This window comes from Pseudorca crassidens, chromosome 1 (genome assembly GCF_039906515.1).
Source record: "Pseudorca crassidens isolate mPseCra1 chromosome 1, mPseCra1.hap1, whole genome shotgun sequence".
NCBI classification, from domain to species: domain Eukaryota; kingdom Metazoa; phylum Chordata; class Mammalia; order Artiodactyla; family Delphinidae; genus Pseudorca; species Pseudorca crassidens.
This window is the reverse complement of record NC_090296.1, coordinates 150,711,386-150,731,734: the sequence shown is the minus strand read 5'-3', so window position 1 is coordinate 150,731,734 and position 20,349 is coordinate 150,711,386. Positions and strand designations below refer to the sequence as shown.

The following is a 20,349-nucleotide window of genomic DNA, read 5'->3' as shown; positions in this document are numbered from 1 at the left end:
AGAAGGTGAACTAACTAGGTGAAGACTTTAAAGGTGCTCAAAGAACTAAAGGAAGAAATAAATGCACAAAGACAGGAAAACAACATATGAACAAAATGAGTGTATTGATAAAGAGATAGAAATTATAAAAAGGATCCAAAGAGATAGAAATTATAAAAAGGGTCCGAAAAGAAATTCTGGAGCTGAAAAATATAATAACTGAAATGAAAATTTCACTAGAGAGATATAAAATGAGTTTTGAGCAGGGAAAAGAAAGAATCAGCACACTTGAAGACTAGATGATGAAAGAAAATATATAAATCCAAGAAACTCAGTAAGTTCCAAGTAGGATAAACTCAAAGAAACCCATGCAAAGACACATTACAATCAACCTGTTGAAAGACAAAGGCAAAGAGGGAATCTTGAAATGAGCCAGAGATGCAAGTGATAATATGATCACCCCCCACCCCCCTCGGTTAGCAGGTCCTCGGGATTCATCTCCTGCTCCTACATCAACCACCGTGATGCTGCTCGAGTGGTCCCCTCGAGGGCCCAGCCTCTCATTGAACTTACTTCTCTTTAGCCTGGAAAAATGCACCTGCTTCTGGAGTGCACGCAAGTGGCCTTCAAGGGTCCAGGGACTTCTCACGAGCATTTTAAACACAAACGAGATGTGGGGAGCCACCCAGGGGTGACCTCAGGGCTCACCCTGCACCTTTGAAGTCATTCTCTGTACTTTATCCCATCTCTACACTCTCATACTGAGCAATGGGCGGGCGGGCGTGTTTTCCTGCCATCCTCACAGAGGGCCGGGAGCTGGCATTGTGTCTCATGGCCACACAGAAGGAAGACCCCTTTCCCATCCGCCTCACTCTCCCAGCTCGTCTCTGCCTCCCAGTCACCACGCACCCCTTTCCATCTCTTCCTCTAGACCCCGACCTTTGGGCCAAGACACCAGCTCCTGTCTCAGCTGTAAAAACTCCTCCAGCAGAGAAAACCCAGGTGTCAGCCTGCCTGCCTGGCGTCCTCAGGAAACAGCCGGGGGGGGCCTCCCCTGGATGGGGGATTCTCCCCAGCTCCTGCATGATTTCCTGAGTTACAAGAGGAGGGGGACTCTGGGCATCCACGCCCTGAACACAGCCTTGCCCAGAAGCTTCTTCTGTAAAGCTACTCCAAGTGAGGGGGGACTGGGCCTCAGCCTCCCCTCCACGGCCGGCCTCTGCCTTTCTCATCCCTCACGCCCCACCCTGCTTGCTCCAGACCCACGTCTGTGACATCCTAGTCCCAGCTCGTCGTTGTGGGTGCTGGGCTCCCCTGGCCTGGAGGGCTGGGAGAGCTGCTGGGTTTAGGACAGCTGTCCTAACCGGCCGCCTCGGGCTCCTGGCCCTGGGGAGGTGGGTACAGGGTCCGGGGCAGAAACTGTGGAGGGAATGTCATCGGCTGCCAGCAGCCCCCTCCCCTTTGCTGGCCAAGACCCCGAGCACCAGGTGGCAGTCTGGTGGCTCTGACCAGAGTGGGGGCCCGACCCCCGCCCATCCCACCCGCCCACTTCCCTGGGCCTCTTCCACTGCATCACGCTCACCTAGAAACAGTCAGAAGCAAAACACAAGCTTGCGGCTTCTCAGAGTTTTCTTTCCATTAAGGAAGTTCATAACTTACCAGCAGTTAACGTGGAGCAAAAATTGGCCTTGGTTTCTCTTTTACATTTGTGTCCAGGTATGTGAATGTGTGTGTGGCTTCTGTAATGAGTGAAATAAGGAGATTTATTTTTAAAATTTATTTTATTGAAGTATAGTTGATTGACAATGTAGTGTTAATTTCTGCTGTACGGCAAAGTGATTCAGTCATACATATATATTTTCTTTTGCATATTCTCTTCCATTATGTTTATCACAGGGATATTGAATATAGTTCCCTGTGCTATACAGGAGGACCTTGTTGTTCATCCACCCTTTATATACTAGTTTGCATCTGCTAATCCCAAACTCCCAATCCATCCCTCCCCCACTCCCTTTCCCCCTTGGCAACCACAAGTCTGTTCTTTATGTCTGTGAGTCTGTTTCTGTTTTGTAGATAAGTTCATTTATGAAAGAGGGGATTTGAAGGGGAAGAAGCAATGGGCCCACGGAGCTCTGGGTGAGGAGGTGCCCTGCTCACGACCACCCCCGGCTCCAGCTATCAGCCTGGCAGGCCGGTGCTGCGAGTCACCGAGTCTCCAAGTCACCGAGGGCCTCCCCTCCCCACGCCTGTCGCCAGCAGGTGGGGCCTGTCAGCCACTTTCTGACAACAGTCAGACTCAGCCCTGGAGGTTTCTTGCCTGCAAGAACCAGCCAGTATTTCAACTGGAAAGAGTTCATGCAGAGCCTCCTGGTGGAAGAAGAGGCCTGGGAATGGACCTGACGCAGCAAAGAGGCCAGTCCACGTCCAGGGGACGTCCTCCAGCCCCTCCGAGTCTCTGCAGGTCGGGCCCTGCTGGGTGCTTTCGCCTGGGCCTCGGCTTCCGCTCCCAGGAGCAGCAGGTTGGACCCTCTGACTTCCTAAATCTGTCAACCTCGATCTGTGCTGATATGACCTGCTCTGTGTCATATAATGGGAATGTTTCAGAGCCCGGCTGCTGTGTCACCAGCCCCTGCCGCCCGGCTGCGTGTCCAGGGCCACTTCTCATATGGGCTCAGCCCAGGCAGTGCTGTCCCTGCCACCTGAGTCCCCATCCCCTTCAGAACCAGTGCGGCTGCGTCCCCATGAGACAGGGGTCCCCCCCAGCAGGGAGGCCCAGTGATGTCACTCTGCCCCATCCTCATTTCCCTGGCCTGCATCCTGGCTCTAGCCCAGGGCTCCCCCCACCCCCACCCCCCACCGCCCAGGCCCCACACCCTCCCTCCCACACACGGGTTCTGGGCTGAGTGCTGTCTGGACTGTGTCTGATGCGGTGGGCAACCTCCCAGCCGCTCCTCACTGGCGCACAGCGGAACCTTCAGGAAGGCTGGCTGGGAGCTGTCCCGCCGCCTCTCTTGCTCTCTCCCACTTTCCCCAACGCTCCACCACCTCTGAGGCTCACCTGTGGGTCAGAGATGACTCCCAAAGTTTGGGTTTGGGCCCTGTCTCTCTGGGTCGGTCACCCATGGGTCTGCCCAGCCGTGAGCAGTGTGACGCGACCCTGGCTACCCATCAGAAATGTGGAGCCACTGGCTGGGGGTTGTTGACGTCTTCTGCCAGAGAGCAAAGCCAGCACTGACATCACGCCCATCACGGATCAGGCACTGCTGAAGCATTTTACATATATGAATTCATTTATTCAAACCTTGCCGTAAGGCTACGAAGTACACACTATTATCATCCCCATTCTACACATGAGAAAACAAAGGCCCAGTGCAACTGAACAACTTGCTAGTGTCACTTATCCAGAGAGAGGCAGAGCCAGGCCACCAGCCTGCCTGGAGTCTTGTCACCTCCCTAGATCTCAGGATGGCCCCCTCCTGACCACACAGCTTTCATATGACCCTGGAAAGGGACATCTGTCAGCCTGTTCATCGTGGGCCCACCCATGAAGACCCTGCTGGCTCTCAGACCTTCCATATACCCACACCCCCTGGAAATCCTTGCAGCCCCGACCCCTGGCAGGGTCCTTGCCTGGCTTCTCCTTTGGACAGGAGAAGGGAGGTGGCCTGGAAGACCGTCACCTGGCCCAGGATGGAGATGTGGCCTGGGCTCACCGGTTACGGGGACGTTGGCCCTCGGGAGAAGCTCATCACCTAAAGACTGCGGGTTGTGAGTCTTTTCCTCTTGACCAGACATTAAATTATGTAAGAGCTGGATTCCAGAACCCACTAACAGCAGAAATGGCCACGTAGGAATGAAGTAAGTACGCTTAACTCATCTTTTACAACAAATTCTACCTTGTGTCCAGAATAACATAGAGTCAGTCGACAAACGCTTCTTAAGGGCCCACTGGGTATCCGAGAAACAAAGATGAGCAAGAGAGACTTAAAACCCACCCTGCCCTCGGGGCGCTTGGAGTCTACCGGGGATTTTGGGGGAGCACCCCGAGGGCCTCATCCTGTCACAGAACACACCAGGGCCACTGCTCGTCAACGGCCTGGTTTGTGACAGTGTGCAGTGCAAGTCACCCCCTGCCGCTCCCACTGCAAACCTCCTTTTCCATAATAGCAGCCAGCGTGGTGATGGGACCCCGAGCTCCCTTAACACTGTGGTGGTCCCAGGGCAGACGCAGGGAGGGAGAGAAAGTCCGGTGCCTGGTCCTCCCCTCCGCCTCCGCGGCCGGAAGCAGGGCTCCGTGCGGCCCCAGCTGCTCCGACCGCCTGCACAGAGGGACGAAAGCCCCCTGACTGTCATGGCTGCTTTGGACAGAGGTGCCCTGAATGGCCGGCTCAGGGGTTAGGAAGACACGGCCCCATCTGCCTGCTGCTCAGGCCCCCGCAAGATGGGCGGGGTGTGGGTGGGAGACAGAGCACCTCGATCCCCCAAAGCCCTCGATCCCACCAAAGGGATGGAATCCCGCAGGCTTAAGGGCCCCAGCAGTGAGTTTCTCTGCCTCGGTGAGTTTCCATAGGAAGCTGGGTGCAGGAGACTTGGATTCAGGGAGCAGGGGGCTCAGAGCCCACCCCAAAGGTACCACACAAACCTGACCCAGAGGCCCAGGAGGGGCATGGCTTCTCTGTCCTCATCTTGCGCTAACACCCTAACACCACTGAGGGCCCTCGCTGCTTCCAGAAAACCAAGCCTCCACGAGGTACCGTGGGTGCCCAGGTTGCTGGCTCTTCATACCATTTCCTCTCTGTGAGTCCCCCAAGGAGGAGAAATCACCCCAAGATATGGATCAAAAAGATGTTCAGGGAGAACTCGGCTTGTTCAAAGGGATCGTGAGCTCATCCAGGCATTCTTCTGTCAGGCCAGGGGGGCAGTGGGAGCTGAGCCCTCCTGGCTGGGGTTCCAGGCTGCCTGGTGTCCCTTCCATTGCTGCTTACCTGGGCTTCTCCAACCCTCACCACCACCCACAAGTCCGCTGGGACTCTCCGCCTCATGAAATCCACAAGAGAGGACTTGAACCCCCAGAAGGTGGTCTGTGGGGGCTGCCTGCTGTAGGCGCCTCCCTCCACCCCTCTGAGTGGACAAGAAGGAGGACAGGAGCTGGCTCCTTCCAGGTGAGCAGAGGGGAAGGGCCGCCCAGCCTGGCCCTGGGGAAAGGCCAGCTCAGGGCAAGCAGGAGGCTTGAGGGTGGAGAATTGGGTGTAGCAGATCCAAGGATGTGGAGTCCTCCTGCCTGAGTCCCCAGCCCAGACGGAGCAGGCAAGTCATCACCAGTATCCACTGAGACCCCCGCCTCTCCCAGCCACCCGTCTCTGCAAGCCAGGCGTGTATCATAAGTTCTGTGCACACAGGGCATACTTGTAGAAGCACTATTACAATCTGCGGGGACATGTGTGTGAAGTTACACTCTTTATATGTCACATAGTATCAGATTATGTTTTTGTCTCAGATGTATCTCCTCCTGACAATGTCCAATGACTCCAGTTGAAACAGTCGGAAAAATTCACCACCAAAATAGTGAAATGGGGGCGGAGTCAAGACGATGGTCTAGGAGGACGTTTCACGTCTTTGCACAACTAGGCCACCTACCAGTCACTGGTGGGGGACCACGGACACCTAAGGGGAGCACCCTACGACCAGGTAGGAAGGACGTGGGGCGTGGGGGGAATGAGGGGGAGGAGAAGTGGAGGCAGGATGGGACTGGAGTCCCTGAGGGGTGGCTGGGCGAAGGGAGGAGTTCCTACACCCAGTGGGACCCACCACAGTTAGGGGTCCAGCGGGGACAGGGGAGACCCTGGGGGAGACGGTGAGGGAAAGGCATGGAGGAATGGAAGGGAACGCTGCCAATGCTTTCCCTGGCCACTTAGGCACCAGGGAGCCTGTTGGGCTCCCGGGCCTGATCCTCTGCCCTCAGAGCCTCCCTCCTGTTATAAAGAACCCAAGCCCCGCCCCACACCCTCACCCAGGGCCTTACCTCCAAACTCCAGAACTCCACACTCCAGAGGCCCCTCTTTGGATGTGCTGTCTCTCCCCTTCCACGCAGGTCCTAAGCAGAGGCCCCGCCCCATGCTTGAAAGTTGCCCCACCTAAGCTCCACCCCACCCTAAACCCCACCGCTGCCTAAGTTCCAGCCCTGCTAAACTCTGCCCCCCATAGCCAGGACCTTTTTTTTTTTTCTTTTTTTCTTTTAGATTGTTTTACCCTGTTGATTCATTGTTGTTGATTCATTTATATTTTTATTTTTTCTAATAAATCTTTTACTTTTCTAATTTTATTTTATTCTTTATACTTTCTTATTGTTCTCTCCTTTTCGCTTGTTCCCCCTCCCATTTTTTCTTTTGTGGTTTTATTTTACCTTGTTGCAGTTGTTTCAATTCTATTTTTATTTTTCCTAATATATTTTTTTATCTTTCTAATTTTATTTTGTTTTTTATTCTTTTTGTCAAATGCTTTTTCTGCATCAGTCAAGATGATTGAGCGATTTTTGTCCTTTATTCTGTTAATGTTGTGTATGCATTAATTGATGTTCATACGTTGGACCGTATTGCATCCCAGGGACAAATCCTACTTGGTCATGGTGTATATTCCTTTTAATGTGCTGTTGAATTCAGTTTACTAGTATTTTGTTGAGGATTTTTGTATCAATATTCATCAGGTATATTGATTTGTAGTTCTCTTAATGCTGGCCTTGTAAAATGATTTTGGATGTGTTTTGTCCTCTTTGAGTTTTGGAAGTGTTTGTTTGAGAGAGATTGGTGTAAATTCTTCTTTACTCTTTTACCAGTGAAGCCATCTGATCCAGGATATTTCTTTGTTGGTGTTTGATTACTGATTCAATCTCCTTACTAGTTATAACTCTATTCAGATTTTTTATTTCTTCATGACTCCATGTTAGTAGATTGCTTGTGTCTGCAAGTTAGCACTTTCTTCCAGGTTATCCAGCTAGTTGGTATATAATTGTTCATAATAGTCTCATAATCCTTTTTATTTCTGTGGCATCAGTTGCAATATCTCCTCTCATTTCTGAAATTTGTTATTTGAGTCTTCTCGCTCTCTTTTTCTTAGTCTAGCTAAGGGTTTATCAATTTTGTGGTCTTTTCAAAAATCAACTCAATTTTTTTTCTATGTTTTTATTCTCTATTTCATTTATTTCATCTCTAATCTTTATTATTTCTTTCCTTCTGCTAACTTTGGGACTTTGGGTCTAGTTTGTTCTTCTTCTTTTTTTCCTTGTGGTTTAAAATTAAGTTGTTGTTGATGTAAGATCTTTCTTCTCCTTTAATATAGGCATTTACGACTATACACTTCCTTCTTAGTATTGCTTTTGCTGCATCCCAAAAGTTTTGGTATGTTGTGTTTTCATTTTCATTTGTCTCAAGGGATTCTAACTTTCTAATTTCTCTTGTGAATTATTCTATGACACATTGGTTGTTCAAGAGTGTGTTTTTAAATTTCCACATATTTGTGAATTTTCTATTTATCTTCCTGCTTTTGAATTCTAGTTTTATTCTGTGGTGGTTGGAAAGACACTTGGTATGATTTCAATCTTCCTAAATTTGTTAAGACTTGGTTTGTGACCTAGCATGTGATCTTTCTTGGAGAATGTTCCACTTTCACTTGAGAAGAATGTGTATTCTGTTATTGTTGAGTGGGGGTGTTCTGTATATGTCTGCTAGCTCTAATTGGTCTAAAGTACTATTCAAGTATTTCCTTAATGAGCTTTTGTTTGGTTGATCTATTCATTAATAAAAGTGGGGTCCCGAAATCGCCTACTAATATTGTGTTACTGTCTGTTTCTCTCTTTAATTCTGTCAGTGTTTGCTTTGTGTATTTGGGTGTTCTGCTGTTAGGCGCATATATGTTTATAATTGTTATATCTTTTGATGAATTAACCCTTTTATCATTAAATAATGTCTTTTTATCTCTAGTGATAGTTTTGACTTAAATTCTATTTAGTCTTATATAAGTATGGCCAATCCTGCTCTCTTTTGGTTACTCTTTGCATGGAATATCTTTTTCCATCCTTTCACTTTCAGCCTATGTATGTCCTCACATCAAGTGAGTCTCATGTAGACAATATAACTGGATCTTGTTTTTTAATCCATTCGGCCATTCTCTTGATCGGGCAGTTTAATCCATTTACATTTAAATTAGTTACTGACATCAATGGATTTACTAATGCCGTTTTTTCATAGTTTTCTGTATGTCTTATAGCTAACTTCCTATTATGTTTTGTTGATTTCTTATAGTGGCATGCTTGGATCCCTTTCTCATTCTCTTTCATGCATCTTCTATAGGTGTTTTCTTTGTGTTTGTGATGCGGATTACATAAAACATCTTATAGTTACAACAATCTGTTTCAAACTGATAACAACTTAACTTCAATCGCACACAAAAACTCTACTTCTTTACATCTCTCCCTCTTGCTTTATGTAATAGATGTCACAAATTACATCTTTTTATATTTTGAATCCATTGACAAGTTTTATTGTGATAGTTATTTTTTATGCCTTTATCTTTTAAAATCTACAACTGAATTAAAAGTAATTTACACACCACCATTATAGTATTACATACTTCTGTATTTGTTTACATACTTTCCTTTAGCAGAGAGCTTTATAATTTTGTATGCTTTTGTGTTGCTATCTAGTATTCTTTTGTTTCGTCTTGGAGGACTCCCTTTAGCATTTCTTGTAAGGCAGGTCTCATGGTGATGAACTCCTTCAGCTTTTGTTTATCCAGGAAAGTTTTTATTTTTCCTTCATTTTTGAAGGAAAGTTTTTCCTGATATAGTATTCTTTGTTGGCAGGTTTTTCTTTTTCAGCACTTTGAATATGTCATCCCACTCCCATCTGGCTGTAATATTTCTGCTGAGAAATCTGTTGATAATTTTTTAGGAGCTCCCTTGTGTGTGATGAGTCCCTCTTGCTGCTTTCAAGATTCTCTCTCTGGGCTTCCCTGGTGGCGCAGTGGTTGAGAGTCTGCCTGCTGATGCAGGGGACATGGGTTCGTGTCCCGGTCCGGGAAGATCCCACATGCCGCGGAGCGGCTAGGCCCGTGAGCCATGGCCGCTGAGCCTGCGCGTCCGGAGCCTGTGCTCAGCAACGGGAAAGGCCACAGCAGTGAGAGGCCCAAAAGATTCTCTCTCTGTCTCTGACTTTTAACAGTTTGATTATAATGTGTCTTGTGTGGACATCTTTGGACTTATCCTCGTTGGAGTCTTTTGAGATGCTTGAATTTGGATGTTCATTTCCTTCCTCAGATGTAGGAAGTTTTTGGCCATTGTTTCTTTAAATAATCTTTCTGCCCTTTCCCCTCTTTTCCTTCTGGGACTTTCATAATGTGAATATTGGACCACTTGATGGTGTTGCATATGTTCCTTAGGCTTGTTCACTTTTCTTCATTCTTTTTTCTTTTTGTTCCCCTGACTCAATAATTTCAAATGACCTGTCTTAGAGTTTGCTAATTCTTTCTTCTGCTTGACCAAGTCTGTTGTTGATCCCCTCCAGTGAATTTTGCAATTCAGTTATTATATTCTTCAGTTCTGGAAATTCTGTTTGGCTCCTTTTAATAGCTTCTCTTTATTGATATCCTCATTTTGTTCATGCATTGTTTTTCTGATTTTGTTTAGCTGTCTATTTGTGTTCCTTTTAAGATCATTATTTGGATTTTTTTCAGGTAATTAATAGATCTCTGTTTCTTTAAGGTTGGTTTTGGAGATTTATTTTGTCCCTTTGGTTGGGCCATGTTTTCCTAGTTCTTCTTTCTGATTTCTTGCTACTTTATGTTGTCTTTTGTGCAATTGAAAAAGTCACTCTTCCAAGTCTTTATGGACTGGCTTTGTACAGGGGAAGACCTTCACCAATAAGCCTGGCTAGAGCTTCTGAGGGCCTCTCACACCTTTTGTGGGGATGTGTCCTCTCTGGGTTTGTGTAATTTCCTAACTAGACAGGTTTGCTGATTTCTTTCTCAGGAGCTTGTAGTCTTTAGCTCCCTCTGGTGTCTGCTTTTAGTACTACAAGTTCTCTGGAGCTGCATCAAGCCACTGAGCTTTCTTTTGTTCTCTGCGGCCCCAGGCATCTAAGATCTGCTAGTTCCATCAGTGCTCTGAGTCAGGAAAAACGGAAACCAGTTCCTCGGGCAGCGCCCCCCCAAAAAGCTGGAATGTCGGACCCTTGTTTCATTGTCCTCTTTCCCTCCCAAGGGAGAAGCCATGAGCTAGGCACTTTCTCCTGATCACAGCAAGCTGTGTTAGTGTCTGTGTGTGGTAGGGGAGGCACTCTGGTGTCACCACAAGCCATGAGATCTCTGTTGTTTTCAGTGGCCCCCAGGCGTCCACACTCTGGGACAGGCAAGACAGAAACCAGTCTCTTGGGCAGCCCACTGAGAAGCTGGAATGTTGGATATATGTTCCACTCTTTTCCTCTCAAGGGAGAAGCTGGGAGTTGGACACTTTCTCCTGATAGTGAGCTGTGCCTGCTTGGGGGAAGGGCTGATGTGGTTTAAATGAAATGGCTTTTCTTACCTGTTTCAGTGCAGCTCTTCTTAGCTTTCAGTTTCCTGGGATGTTGTGACCTCCTAACCGGTTTCTGGAGTCCTCGTAAGGACTTTATGGACTATATATTGTTGTTGAGTCATCGTGTCTGTGGCTTCCTAGTCTACCATCTCGCTGATGTCACTTCCCAGGTTGGCATCTGTTTTTGTAAATAAAGTTTTATTGGAACATAACCATGCTTGTTTGCACATCGTCCAGGGCTGCTTTCATGCTGCAGTGGCAGAGCTGAGTAGCTGTGACAGAGACCCCATGGCCATGAAGCCTAATATATTTACTGTTAGGTCCTTTACAGGAAAGGTTCGCTGACCCCTGTGCCATCAAAAAATTGTCTTTTATACACTTTATTTAAAAAATGACAAAAGAAGGTGATTATACAGTAAGAAGGTGATTATAAAAAGGTGATCAGAGTCTAGCCAAAAATGCAGAAAAACAAGTATTATATAATTATGTCAGGAAGTTAATTTTTTTAGTGTTATGTTATATTTCTGGATTTACAGGGTTTGTGGCATTTTTCAGCACTTTAAAGTTTCTAATTAGTTGTGATTTATTTTCTCATTCTAAATATTCACTTCCATCCCTAATTTTGTATTTGCAACATTTAATTCATAAAGGAGGCTCACAAGTATATAATCTTCAGACCCCACAGAATCCGGATCCGCCCTGGCTAAATGGCTGTTCAGACCTAAGATAGTGCGGTTACATTTTAGAGAATAATTCCTATATTGCATCTGGGAAAACTGTATATTTCAACTGAACTTGCGAGGACTCGAGCCGTATTACTGCACAGATGACAGCACCTGAGAGAATTAAAGTTGGTGAAATCTTAAAGGGACCGCTCAAGTGACAACAAATGACAATAAAATCACAATGGGGTGTGCTTACTCAGACCAAAGCGGGAGGTCCTTGGAAGTGTTACAACTGCCCTGGTTTCTGGAGAGCCCCTTCCCCTTTGCTTATTACAAAGTGGGCAGCCTGCCACCACCCTTGCTCACTCCCACCGCGATGGGTCTGCAGCGGATGGGGCATCCTTCCTCTGCACCTGTGCCAGGCAGGCACCAAAGCCCACCAACTTTTGGAGCTCCCGAAGTGGGAACACGGGAACACATGGGGCCTACCAGAGACCTCCCACGTGGTCCCTGCCTGTGTCTCTTCCACAAACAAAGAGCAGGAGACTCTCAGCCAGACACCACTGGCTGCAAGGCTCAGAGCATCTGGTTGTGGGTGGTGTCGGTGGGGGAGGCCCTTCACGAGAAGCTTGAGAGAGAGATTGTGGGTGACTGCCGAGGCTCTGCCATGCCTTCCCCATCATCTCCCTGGCCCACCCAGCATAGTCCAAATTCTCCTCCATGGATCACAGGGGCCGCATCCTCAACACTCCACACTCCCCAGGACCCCAGCAGGAAGGAAGTGGTGCACTTGTCTCATGACAGAGGGAAACCTCTCCTGGAAACGCTCCTCTCCTGGGCCTCCGGGTCACGTGCCCACCCTGAACCAACCACAGGAAAGCACGAAGGCTGAGCCCCTTCCAGTTCCTCCTTGGGTGTCCTGGTCTCCCGACACATCTGGTGCAAGTAAGGCAAGGGTGTGGGGTCAGGCAGCCCTTGTGCTTTAAGGGTTTTGAGGGTCCCATGTGCAGATACTCCCATGGAAGTGACTCAGCCTCCCTGAACGATTTGGCCTAGCCAGCGTAGCCCTGCAGAATCCCAAAAAGACCTCAGATGAGTCAGTAGGACACTGCAGAGCTCCAGTGGGGTTTCTGAGGGTGGACCCTGCTGGGCACCCAGGGCTTTCTGGAGATGCTCAGACGGTAGCTTCAGTAGCAGCTCTGGATCAGCAGAAGGCGAGGGAACTTCTGGAAGCAGATGTACCCAGATGCTACGATAAAACCACTGGCCAGAAAGGATCATCATAGCAGAAAGCAGCACTCTTCAGATCTTGTCGCTTTCACTGTCCCCTGCCCTAGAGACAGTGAGCGCCAGGGAAGGTGAGCTGCCTGAGAACCTCACCATTGGAAGAGACGGGCTTGTTCCTAAAGCCACGGGCATGTTTCTGTAAACATTGCACACACAGCTGCAGAATCTTGGTGCCCAAAGGAGCCTTTGGGATTAACCAATCCAGGGTTTCTAGAACGTATTTGATGATAAAGAAATATATTTCACACTGTAAAAGAGTGGATACACTCATATAAAACGTAACGGTTACACACAAACAATACTGACCCCCGTTTTATTCTGTTTCCCACTGTGGCTGCACAAAGGTTCCCATTTCTCCACATTTATGTGACAATGGGGGAATCTAGATACAGTGGATACCGTCCATATTAAAGATTTGCAGTTAATTTGGTAAGCTTTGATAATGGAGTTGTGGTTATGTTAAAGGGGGGAGGGCTTATGTTTGAGGAATATATCCCTAAGGTAGATTGCTGCAGTAATAGCCCCCAGTGAATTACTCTCCCTGCTTCTATGTCCTTGTACATTTCTCTCCCCCTCCCATGTTGATTCTGGGCTGGGCTACACGACTTGTGGCAAATGGGACATTAGCAAACATGGCACCAGCAGAGACTTGGAAAGTAGCTGTTCCTTGGGGCTTGCCTTCTCTTGCCACTGGAAACTCATGAAACGCTGCCACCATGACAGCAAGCCTGAGCTAGCCTGCTGGAGGGGCCTTGTAGACAACGGAGGCACCCTGACCAGCTGCCAGACAAGAGGCCATCAAAGACTGGCTGGCTACAGCCAAGTCACCAGTTAAATGCATTCACGTGAGACAGCCAGACAGAACCAACAGAAGAACTGTCCAGCTGGTCCCAGCCCAAACTGTCAACCCACAGCATCTTGACGTAATAGAGTATTGCCGTTTCAAGCAACTCGACAGCAGCAATAGATAGGTCATATAATTCTGAAATGTTTACGGATGAAATTACTGATGTTTAGGGATTTGTTTCAAAATAAGCTGGGGGTGGGGTGAATGGAAGCAAAGATGAAACAAGGTGGTTTCTGTGATGGTAACTGCTGAAGCTGGTGAGGGGTACATGAGGGCTCATCTTACTATTCTCTCTACTTTTGGTTATGTTTGAAATGGAAAATTTCCATAATAAAAAAAGAAAAAAGGAAAAGAAGGAAGGGAAGGGAAGGAGGGAGGAAGGAAGGGAGATTACTCTTCTATTAACATATAATGCAGTTGAGACCCAGAGAAGGACAGTGACTTCCGCAGCAGCGTAATGCAGGCAGGTCATAGCCAAATTCATCCCTGAACAGACTTCTGACTCCTAGATCAGGCCCTTTCCATCCCCCCCACATGGTCGGAGCAGGAAAGTTCCATGAGAAGCTATACAGGTAGGCATATTTTCTTCTCTTGCTTGAGAAAAGCCTTGTGGCAGGTCTAAGACATTAGTAATGCTGAGATCTTTAATGACAAATGATCTTCATTTATGGAGTGTATTACTTATCTAGTGTTTGGGAAAGAAATATGTTCTGCCACGTAAGTGTGTAACATTACATATAAGGCAGGCTGGGAACACCTCTTTCCATGCCCCACCGTACGGTCTGGCACCAAAAGCTTGTTCTGTTCTCAAAGGTGTATAGTAACCATGACAGGGAGAACCCACACTGCACCACACTGTGTCAGGACAGCAATACCGAAAAGTTTTCAAGCCCAGATACCAACATTGCCTCTTTCCCACACTAACAAAATGAGCAAAGCTTTCATTAATCTTCACATGGGAAAATGAAGCACTGCAATTATTCGTCTCTTGCCCCAGGATACACTGGGCATTTAATCAGAGGTTGTTGCTACGTGGAGCCCAGCTGTAAATAGACATTAAAGGAGGATTACTTCATGAAAAAAGCCCCTTCCAAGCCTTATTAACCAGTGTCGGTTTCCCTGAGAACTTCTGAACCTCAGAACTCCGCCGGAGTTTATGGGAAGGAAGATTCCCAAAGGTGATAACCAAGCCTGTGACCAAAAAGTCAAACAAAAACAAAGCTAAACTGAATCGAAATCTTTCTTGTAACCAAATGGCCAGGGCCCGCCTGGCTTTTCCTGAATGGTGTTTACCGAGAGATCCGCAAGGCTCTGCGTTTGTTTTGATGATTTGTCTAAAGTCCTAGCGCCTGAGAGCCAGCTGGCAGGGCTAGGGCTCTGAGGCCGCATTGTCGCCAAGGGTAGGAAGTGGCACGAACTGGCAGCTCTTGTGGCAAACCGGGTGTTCAAATCCAGCCCTGCGGGTGTGTAATCTGCCTGTGTGTAATCTGTGGATGCATCCCCTCCGCCCAACTCCGTAAGGGTCACAGTCAGAAGTTATGCAGATTCTTTCCTATTTAACTGCCATTTATTTAACATGTGAAAGTTTTCAAAACAAAGGGTCTGCAGGTGGGAGGGTGAGGAGCTTGGGAGTCCGGGGCCCGATGGGTTTGAGGTCCTTTTCACTCTGGAGCACCCATGCTTGGTCGACCTGGCTGAGGGCCTGCCTGGCGCAGTCTGGGGAACACGTCTGCCCCCCCTTCCCCACAGGGAGAGCTAGGAAGGGGACGGGGTGGGCCCTCAACTGCAGCGCTGGCTGACCTGAAGCCCGGATGCCCAGCAGAGCAGCCCCTGACTGCTTTACTAGAGCTTCTCCAGGTGCTGAAGAATGTTTTTTAACCAGTTTCCTGTCTCAACTCTCTTTCTTCCCACACCTTACCCCTGCCCTCACCCCTCCCGGTGTGGGTGGGCGGCTTCCAAGCGTCCAACTGTCCCTTTACGTGGACTTGCGGAGGGCTCGTGAGCTAATGTCAGCCCTAAGAGCCTGGGGTGGGAGGGGAGGTACCAAATGTTGGCCAGTCGGGTGAGCTCCAGGGACCTGGGTCCAGACTAATGAGGGGTCTTCCCAGTCTCGACCGTGGCCGGGTGCTGAATACAGAGGACAGGCACGATCTCAGTGATGCGGTTAATGCAGGCTTCCCACAGCAAAGTCTTCTCACACCAGGAGCCTGTGGCAGACCCTGACCCTTCCAGCTCAGCTCCACTGGGCGTTCAGAAGCCAGCCTCCTGGACCCACACGGTTACTGAAGGATGCAAACTGTGGGAGAGGATGCAAACCTGGGGAAGGAACAGCATTCTGGTGAGAGGCTTTGGGAAGGTTCTGGGCTAATGTGACCCATTGGTCAGGTGACCAAGGGGTAGGTAGGGCTTTCCAGGACTCCAGGAGGAGCTCCAAGGTGGGAGAGCTCAGAGTGTGTTAGGAGACGGTAGAGCCCCGAGGCCTACCTGCGTAGTTCACGGGGAGTACAGGACCAGGCGGCCCTACAAGGACGCAGCAGGGCCTTGACACTGCCTGTTTGCCGAGGGTGGGAGATTGCTGGGGGTAGACCCGGGGTCTGCTGGCTGGAGGGCCGGGTCACCTCCACGGTCCCGTGACCGGTCCTTGCCCCAGGACAGTGACCTGGATCTGCAGCGGGGCCAGGGGCACAGCCTACGGGGCAGCCGCACCAGGGCTGCCGGGGTGCTGGCAGCTGGGCAGCGCTCTGCGGGGCTACGGGCAGGAGGACCGCCCGGGGAGGAGAGACGAGAGGGCCGCCTGGCATCGGTGCTCTCGGGGGCTTCCCGGGGGGCAGACCCAGGCCCAGAACACCCGGGCGGAAGAGCCAGGGTCTGGGGGCGTCGGAGAGATGCTCACGGGGGAGCGCTCCAGGGCTGGGCTCCAGGCTGCGCAGGCCCGGGGCTGGCACTAGGGGGCAGGGAGGGGTGGCGGGGACCACGTCCCGGAGCGGGGGCCCTAGGACCGGCAGGGTCGGAAGACATGAGGGCGTGCTGGGCGCTGCGGGCCAGGCACCGCGGAGGGAGGCGGCTGCGGCGGCCGTCGCACTCCACCGGCCCCGCGCGCACTCCGGGGCGGAAGGGGCGCAGCGGCCCCGTATCGTCGGCGTCGCACGCGGCCGCCTCCCGCTCTCTCCCAGCAGAGGCCTCCGGTCCCCGGGCGTCCCCCAAGCACAGCAGCAGCCGCCGCGGCCCCGCGCTGACCCACTTTCCCGCCAGCCCGCCCACGGAGATCCACGCGGCCGCCGAGCAGGTGCGAGCCGCCAGGCGAGGCCCGAACCCGGGGCCGCCCCGCCCGCCTCTGCCGCCGGGGAGGGGGGGCGGAGAGCCGGAGCCGCGGGAGGGGAACGGGGGAGGGGAGAGGAGGATAAAGGAGGGGGGCCGGAGGAGGGTGCGGAGGGACAGGAGGGGGAGGGGAGGGGAAGGACGGGAGCAAGTGGGCCGGAGGGGGGAGAAAGAAAGGAAGAGGAAGGGAGAGGAGAAGGGGAGGAGGATTGGGAGGGGCGGGAGGAGGATTGGGAGGGGCGGGAGGGGGGAGGAGGCGGGGTGAGCGGGAGGAAGATGGAGGCCGGAGACCGCCCCCCTGCCTCCTTCCCGGGCCCTAGGCCAGCCCTGGAGGAAAGGTTGAAATGGGTGAAAGGTGCATCTGCCTTCTAGGTCTAAGGGGTCCAGGGCTCAGGATGCCGCACCCCCCTTGTGCCTGACCCCCACCCCCGGCCTTCTGTCAGCCAGCCCTCTTTCCCCCAACAGCGCCTAGGGCCGCTCTTCCCACTAATCTAGGTTCATCGATCCTGGACCCTCCCGAAAGCTGTGCATCTTTCGATGAGATCACGGTTCACCGACTGACTGTATCTGCTGGGAGGACTTGGGCTCCAGGACCTGCTGGAGCGAATCGCAGAGAAGGAAGGAGAGTAGCGATGCCAGATGTCAGGGCCTGGCTCTGGGCGGCGCCCCTCCTCCAGGGTCCACCCCCCACCCACTCCTGGGTGCCACGCAGGGGACCCCGGAGAAGCCTCGTGACCCAGAGCTCTGCCTGCTCAGTCCTTGTTCATCCATCTAAGTACCCATCACCTCTACTTACTTACCTGCCTACGTGAGTTAATACTTTTTAGAGGAATTGAAAGAATTCATCACAAGAGAATCTTCTTCAAATGTGTGGGGACTCTTGGTTGTCATCCCATTTGTAAGTGAGTCTCAGGACAGTGGCTCTCAAAGTGTGGTCTGTGGACCTCCGAGGGTTCCCGAGACTCTTTCGCGGGGGTCCACAGACTCAGAACTATTTAATAGGAATACAAAGACATTTTTCTCTCATGAGTGTTCAGCAGAGTTTTCCAGTGTCATAACAGATTGAAATCAGAAACACATATGAAAATCCAGCTGTCCGTTAAGCCAGACATTGGCGAGATTTACAAAAATACAGAACAGTGTCAGTCTTCTTACTAAATAAACTATTTTTAGAAAAAGAGCTATTTTCAGAAACGTTATTTGTGTTCATGTGTGATGGCTTTATTACCATGTTTAAATAAATGCATAAATATTTAAAATTTTCCTTCATTTTCACTTCTATTACAGTAAATAGCAATAAGTTTGCTCCAGAGAAGTGAAAGCTCTATGGGGCCCTCAAGCCTTTTTAAGCTGGCAAGAGGGTCCTGAACATAGCATGTGTGAGGACTGTGGTCTTGATGGATCCCACAAGTAAACATCCCCTCTGTAAGGGACTGTCCACTCCGGTCACAGCAAGCCTGCACCCCTGACGCCGGGCGGGGATGTGCAAGGGCAGAGCGCCTCCACGGGCCTCTGATTTGGGGATACTGTCTCATTTTACTGCAGTTATGGGGCAGCGGCCCTGCTCTCTCTCTGGGGTGCCTCTTGCAGGTCCCGGTTGTGTTTTAAAGCTGCCCTCTGACTTTATCCCAGGGGCAAGCGGGGCACCGGCTCAGCTGCCTGGGTGGCCCTTCAGGTACCTCTCCCCATAGATGTCCGTGTCTGGCTGCTTCTCCGCGGCCACTGCGCCCTCACTTCCAGACGGGGGTCCAGCCTTGTGGGTCCTCGGCGATGTTGGGTTTCACCACTAATCTGACCTCATCTGCTTTCTCTCTTCTGGAAATTCCCTCACGTCTTGGTCTGCCGGTGGCGCTTTTTCTAGTTTTCCAGGGCTTCCAAGTATTTGTTTTTATATTTATTCTGCTGTTTCACAGGATCTGAGGAGGGGGACGTACCTGGATGTGATGAATGAGCCGTCTTGAGCCCAGTGTCTGCAGGGTTGAATGAATGAATGAGCAAGGGGTCCTGGAGGAGAGGGAGGGTCGGGAGGGGCCGGGGTCTGTGTAGACGCTCCTCTGAGGCAGGAATGCTGTGAGGGTCAGAGGGTGGACTGCTTAGACGCCAGCACCTACCTGTGTGAGAGCATCTGTACCTCAGGTGAGGCCAGGGTGTGTTCTGTCCCTGTTGCCATCCAGGAGCTCAGCGATTGGTGGAAATGCTACGGCGGGTGGGGATGGAGGCAGCACACGGAATGTAGTAGCAGACGTCCCCTCCCTTCAGGTTTAACTGAGAAGATGCGTTTAAGCCGGGGGAGGGCGGGAATAATTGCTAGAAGAAAAGAAAAGAAGGTGATTCCCACACTGGTTTCGGTCCAGACTCTTCAGGAAAAGAGGGGCTGTGTCTCCTGGGCACGGGGCCCAACGTGAAGAGGGAGGAGGCAGGTGAGGGTCGCGTCTGACCCCGTGCGGGGGATGCCGAGTGGGAGCCTGGGAGCAGCCCTTCCTCCCCGTCCTGGCCTGACTGCTTGATAACGCCCAGTGGGTCATGGTTGCCGTCTCAGGAAAAGCAAACCCTTTAAATATTCGGTCCCGACAGCTGCAGGGGGCCGGGGTAGCCACTGAGCAAATCAGGGAAGGAAACTTAGGTCGGCTCACATTTTATTTAAAAGAAAATACTTTCCTCCTGAATCAAGAGGAGCTCCGTGCCTTGGCAAACACACAAAACCAAAGCAAACCCAGCACAGCTTCTCTGGAAAGTCTGGCCTCACCCTCCGGATACGGGAAAGCTTTCTTCTCTATTTCAAATGACCCTGTTTTGCCTTTTTTAGATGCAAATGTTTATTTGGTCTGACTTTGAAATACCTTGGTACAGCTGAAATAATTCAAGGCAGCCCAGTGAGAAGGACCATTTCCTGACCTTCTAAATGCAAAACTCTTTGCTGGGGCCTCAGAGAGATTGGCGGGACACCTGTGGGGCAGCCCCAGCCCGCTCCCACCCCGCCTCCCAGCGAACACGGTGGTCACTGCACGAGCACTCCAGCATCCTATGCAGTTGGGCGGCTCTGCAGGGAAAGCAGTGGCAGTCCCAAGGAAGCCAGCATTTGTCAAGTACCTGATATACCTATGCCTGTCACCACCTCTGGGAGCGGGGCGAGGGACTCACCTTTCCGGGGCTAACAGGTGCGATTTGACTTTTTACTCCAAATCCTACAGCATCCCCCAGGAGAGGGGGCGTATCGGGACCTTGTGGTCCAGGTAAATCCTGGAGGTGCAGGGCGTGCTAAAATCTGTGACTGAGATGTACCCCATCTGCGAAGCATTGCAGTAAGGATTACATAGTAAAATGCCAGGGACATGTGATTCCGGATGAGTGAGTGTGTACGTGTGTGTGGTGCCCGACTGGGCCGGTGGGTGGCCCCAGCTCGCGGCCCTCCATCTACACTCACTGAGCAGCGCTCACTGATCCGAGGATTCGCGTGGGTCACTCCTCACCGACGTCAGGGGCTGCCGTAGCATCACCCGCTTTTTATAGATGAGAAAACCGAGAATCAGCGTTAAGTCAGAACCGGAGCCCTAGCCCGCCAGCCCGCAGAGCCTGGCCGGTGCCCCGAAGGCGTCAGGGTCGCTGGGGTCCTGGGCGGGCACTGCCCCCCGGGGGTGCGGGGGCGTCCCGCTCGGCTTGGCAGGGTCTCCGCACCAAGTCCGCGATGG

The 20,349-nt window shown here is 50.8% G+C and overlaps 1 protein-coding gene and 1 long non-coding RNA gene across 4 annotated transcripts in view; one reads left to right on the top strand and one right to left on the bottom strand.

The window, feature by feature from the left end:
* FAN1 (FANCD2 and FANCI associated nuclease 1) overlaps positions 1 to 17,922 on the top strand; it is a 260,180-nt gene extending 242,258 nt beyond the window's left edge. The window contains exons 6-7 of one of the 3 annotated variants that reach the window (XR_010933013.1): positions 16,458 to 16,628; positions 17,156 to 17,922. The gene's annotated coding sequence lies outside the window, so the exon portion shown is untranslated. Of the gene's footprint in view, positions 1 to 16,457; positions 16,629 to 17,032 lie in introns of all 3 variants that reach the window. The other 2 variants (XR_010933008.1, XR_010933012.1) reach the window with 2 other exon arrangements.
* On the bottom strand, positions 14,888 to 16,834 carry LOC137203266 (uncharacterized). Its single transcript, XR_010933018.1, has 2 exons — positions 15,827 to 16,834; positions 14,888 to 15,658 (listed from the first exon to the last, which is right to left on the bottom strand). It is a non-coding gene; the product is annotated as an uncharacterized lncRNA (long non-coding RNA).
* Positions 17,923 to 20,349: the final 2,427 nt, after the last annotated feature.